Genomic DNA, 6,073 nt, shown 5'->3' with positions numbered 1-6,073 from the left:
TGTTATTCCAAAGGTTCGGATATTCCAAAGATTCATTATTCCGAAGGTTCGTATTTCCGAATGTTCGTAATTCCGAAGGTTCGTTAGTCCGAAAACAAAGTGAGGTTCGTAATTCCGAAGGTTCATTAGTCCGAAAACTAAATGATTAACGAACCTTATTTCGTTTTCGGATTAATGAACCTTCGGAACAAAGAACCTTATTTCGTTTTTGGATTAATGAACCTTCGGAACAAAGAACCTTATTTCGTTTTTGGATCAACGAATCTTTGGAACATAGAACCTTATTTTGTTTTCGGATGATCAAACCTTCGGAATAATGCCACAAATGTTCGGAATAATGAACCCTTTTACGTTTTTGGATTAACGAACATCGAGGTATAGGCAATTTACATGTTTCGGAATTACGAACCTTCGGAATAAAGAACCTTCGGAATTATGAAGTGTAACCGTCTGTATATGTCTTGATGCGTCAATAACACAAATGAGTGACTGGAATCCATTCCTTCAGACTTGCTACAATGAAAAATTTGCAATTTCTATAACATGTTTATTTTAAGCCAATAAAATGACAGAAATCAGTAGCTTTATAAACTGTAATTGTAAATTTATTATTACAACATGTTTTATGAAATGGATCCCAGAAGTGCGAACCTAAAATGTCAATGTATTGTAGGCACTCATCTCTCATATTTTATTGTACAGTGGTAGTATGAGGTAAGGATTTATGATGAATCTGAAAATGGCAGATTCAATACAATAACTCAGGAATTATATAAATAAATTCCCAGAAAAGAAAAAAATTAAAAATATAATAACAGGAGGGGTAAATTATTTTCTACCACATGCGAAGTTTTACTAGAACTTTATAAAATTCTTAAAATGATGCCTTTTTAAATGACAATGTTGTATAAAGTCTGAATGTGAATAAATGATACTAGGAATATATTCATAACTCTCAGATGGTGCAAATATATGTAACAGTTCATCTAACCAGGGGATTGTTTGTAATTCTTTGATCTAACACTGACACATCACATTATATGTGAGAAGTTTGAACATAACTTTGTCATTCCAAATGACCACCATATTGATGGAGACCACCATTCACAAGACATGGGTGGCAATCGATATTACATGAATTAAACAGTATGCTAACCATATCAGTAATGCTTCTTTTTATCAATGACTGCTTTATTACTTACGTATGATAAAATCCATCGAAATATTGGAATGTTGGTCCTGATGAATGGCAATATTACTTGTTTCCTTTTTAAGTATGGGTTCTCTTTATACCACTGTATGTTTATTCAGTTTGTTTTATATTTTTATATCATTTTTTATCAATTTGTTTTGCACTTTGTTCAAATTAATTAAACAGAATTTTTTTCAGTAACCAAGAGCAATATCATGTTTGTAAAGCAAATATATACATATCATATAGTAGGATTTGAAAGATCAAATAGTAAGCTACATGTGCATTATGAATAAGTGAAACTTGAAGAGAAGACATCAATTTTGTACATTTACAACATCCAAGAGATCTTAGTACGATGGCTTTAGGCCTAAAGTAGTGCTAAAATTTCATCTAAAATTATGTACCGGTATGTCTTTAAAAGATGATACAAGTCTAGGAGTACTGCTTAAAATTACGTTCCAGACATGGATATGTGTCTTATCTATCTTAAACTAGAACACCAAGGCCCGAAAAGTATATAATCTGTTTAATAGTTAAGGGATACTTATTTTTGTGCCATGGTTTTTTTTTTAGTTCATGCTATAAGCTCGTCTACATGTATGTCATTGTAATTGCAAATAGAAACAAAATATCCTTATTAATAACTTCATTTGTCCTTATCAAGTTTCTTATCTGATCCAAGTCCAGTTGCCTCATCAAAAGTGCTAGTAAGACTGAAAAACCCACCAAAAATCTATATTCATGATTCTAACTGAAAAAAGATGAAAATAATCAACTTAATGTACTTCTTCCGCTGTTACTAACGTTTTTATGTGTGTGAACTACACAGTAATGACAATTTCCACTGTGCTTTGATGTGATAGTATTGATATTGTACACTGTAAGTAGGGGCACATTACATGTCTGTATATTTATTTTGTATATCGTATTTAATAACTTATTAAAAAACCTGTTATAACTTGATTCAAATTTATGGATTATTCTATGTTGGGGTACCTTGTAACAAGGCCGTCATGTTGTAATGAATAGAGGATAATACTTGGAATCCAGTTCACGTACATTACTTTTTGTGTTATGTACGGCAAGCCTAGTCAAGCTTTCAGGTTAGAAGACAAGAACAACTTATGTAAGAAAGGATATATAACATTTGAATGTTGTTAAACAGATCTATTGGCATCATATGCTAATTATGTATACACAGAGTATTATGAAAAAGATTAAATGGAAAACTTAACTCAATAAAATTGGACATTTGTACTCTGGATTTATTGTTTTACCTTCAAGGTTGTTTAACAGTTTCATACCAAGATTGAAAAGGGAGAAATCAGGAGTAAAGCATACCATCTCCGCTCACTTGTAAACATATCACTATTTCTGATGCACATGATAATTAAGAGTTCTCGCTTCCATGACGGACAGCGGATTCAAGGACACAGAAAATGTATTGTTAAATGCCCGTCAAGACAAAGCATAACCAAGAAGTCTTTGTTGATAATTGGTGAATCAAAACGGCAGTTTCATCCTGGACTCTGGACAAACAAAACTTAGGACGAAACTGCTCTTCCGGTTCACCAGTTCTCGACAAAGACCTCCCAGCTGTTCTTTGTTATTTGATGGTCATTTTCAATAGATTTACTGTGTTCTTGAATCTGTCCCGTTGCAGTTGCAAGAACTACCTAATGTATTCAAAGAACAAACATGTGAATCTGTCTATCAGTAAATCCCATTTCTTTGGAGCATAGAAACCCTTTTGATTTTAACAGAAAATTTGACTTGAAAGACTACTTTAATAGAATACATAGTTTGCATGTTCTGGGGGGTGTTTCACAAAGATTTAAGTATGACTTAGGTCGCACTTAAATGCCTATGCATACATGATATACAACGCGTGATCTTAATGATAGATACAAAGTAGTGCGCATCCTCGTGACACGATCTGACCAATACCATCAAGCATTTCATACTGTATGCAACTCGGCATTTATTTCAGTGCGGCTCTAAATTATACTTAAATCTTTGTGAAACATCCCCCTCGTCTCATATACACAAAGCTAAGTAACTGATCTGAATCATTTGTGAATGCGTATTCTACAACTTATTGCTAGATTTGGAGTGATGGACCATGCCCTGGTCTGAAAAAAATTACTTGCACTTTAAATCAGATTATTTGACTCATTAAGATTTAAATGTGTGTTTCAAAACTACATGCTCACAACTAAAAATATCAACTCAGTCTCAAAGTTTACCAAGGCCAACATGAACTTTTAGTTTCATTTTCATACTGTTTCAAAACCATATTTGAGCTTTGCAAACCTCATAATAATTTTGAGGGAAAATTGGTAAACATAATCTACACCAATATCAGAAAACTTAAATAGACATGCATTCCATTTGTGTTTACTTTCACCAATTAACTTTGAACAGACTTCAACAAATGACTACCCAAGTGTTTAAACCTACATTTGTATTTAAACAATTAAGTGTTTTGCAGTTTTAAATCTAAAGATAATGATATAAATCTGAAAAATTAGTATAAAAAATAAATGCTAATATCCAAGTCCTTTGGAAACGCATAGAGACATTATTCATAATGTGTTATTTGCCATACAAGAACTAGGCCTAACAAGAACTGACTATTATTATTATTATTATTATTATTAATAATTCAAAATAAAAATCCCAGTCCATTGGATAGTGAGATTATTTGTCAGAAGAAAACTAGAAAATAAATCAAAGAAAATCATGGGTGGTGTTTTATATAGATGTTTGTAAAGTTGATTCATTTTTTATAATCTTGTCCAGAATTACCTTGTCATCTCAGTGCATTTTTTTTTAAATGACATAAACAAAGTTATGCTGGTGAAATTTGAAATAGTATAATCCAAAGATAATATTGCACTTATTCCACTACAGTTCCAAACTTTCAATGAAGTTTAAAAGGGGACCCCCTTATATACAAACAATTAGCATGTTACGAAGGTAGAATATAAACAAAAATCAAAATAGAAGATTGGGAAAATTCAAACAAAATACATGTTTGGTATCATATACAGCTTCATAAGCAAACATCAGAATTTTAAATGTGATTGTACTACTGAAGGTAGATCACATTCTATTTGAATATGAAAACATCCTCTCCAGTTTGTAGATGGGCCATCAATAATAAGAAACTACAATTATTATCTTTTAATCTAATACATGAAAGGACAAGTCCACCCCAACAAAAAGTTGATTTGAAAAAAGGAGAAAAATCCAACAAGCAAAACACTGAAAATTTCATCAAAACCGGATGTAAAATAAGATATGACATTCTAAAGTTTTGCTTCATTTCACAAAACAGTTATATGCACATCTCGGTCGGTATGTAAATGAGGGAAGTGATGACATCACTCATTCACTATTTCTTTTTTATTGTATAAAAAGAAATATGAAATAATTTGATTTTCTCGTCATTGTCATGTGACATGAAGTTTCATTCCTCCCTGAACACGTGGAATTCCATTATTTTAACACTTTGTGCCTCAGGCAAGGAGGTCCTAATCATCAAATTCATAAAAATTGAAATATTGTATAATTCAAACAATAAAAAACAAAAGAAATAGTGAGTGAGTGACATCATCGACTCTCTCATTTGGATGTAACTGGCTCGTTCATATGACTATTTTGTTAAAAATAAGCGAAACTTTGAAATGTCATAACTTTCTTATTTTACATCCGATTTTGATGAAATTTTCAGCATTGTGCTTGTCTGATTTTTTTCTATTGATTCAAATCAACATTTTTCTGAGGTGGAATTGACCTTTTCTTTGAGAATGAATGCACACCCTGGGCCATAAAACTTAGCAATTGATTGTGGGGCTGGTTTTTACAATCAATCTTACACAGTAATCAATGAAATTAATCACAGAAACCAGGCCCAAGATCAAACTCATAGGCCCGAATTCACAAAGGTGCTTTTGAAAACCTACGGTTGAGTCCATGGTTTATGCAGATTTCTTGTATGAATTACGCTTAATTTAGTGCGTATCGGGCGTGTGTATAAAACATGTTCAATGCCGATGCGCACATTTGTCACAGTGAGCCAAAGTGACGCCTGTTGCCATGGTTAGATACGCTATTTTATTCATGAGTCCACTGTTTGAAGAGTGGACTCATGAATAAAAACAGTGGACTCCTGAATAGAATAGCGTATCTAACAATGGTAACAGGAGTCAATTTGGCGCACTGTGACAAATGCGCGCATCAGCATTGGACATGTTTTATACACGTGCCCGATACACGCTAAATTATGCGTAATTTATACAGGAAATCTGCATAAACCATGGACTCAACCGTGGGTTTTCAAAACTACCTTTGTGAATTCAGGCCTTAGATTTTTGTCACAGGGACCAGGTCAGCTGTAAGCATACCTGGTAGGTCTTTGAATATGAACACACCCACTTTTGCTTGTACGAAGTTGAACCATCCTGGCAAACTCCACAATAATATTGTTAAATGTCAACATCAGTCATATTTTCTTTCAATATGAATGTTGCCCTGGTCAGTTTGCTGATGGGCATTTCATCTCTTTCTGATGTTTTTTAAAATTTCCTATTGTTCAAGACTAAAAGTAAACATACTCTTAGAATGTGAATGCACCCACTTCTGCATGGACAATATACATTATGTCCACCTTGCGAAAGTCCACATTTTTTTTCTGTTCCATAACGACATCAATCACATCGTCCTTACAAGCGAATACACCCTGATCAGCTTAATACACATGGAAAGGATATCACATGGAAAGGATATATCTCAGCTACCTCCAATAGGTGTTAGTTGTTATAGCTTAAGACAACGTCAATCGCACTTGTCTCAGAATAAGAATGCATTTGGACA

This window comes from Lytechinus variegatus, chromosome 4 (assembly GCF_018143015.1).
Source record: "Lytechinus variegatus isolate NC3 chromosome 4, Lvar_3.0, whole genome shotgun sequence".
In the NCBI taxonomy this organism is placed as follows: Eukaryota; Metazoa; Echinodermata; class Echinoidea; order Temnopleuroida; family Toxopneustidae; genus Lytechinus; species Lytechinus variegatus.
Note: the sequence above shows the minus strand (reverse complement) of the source record.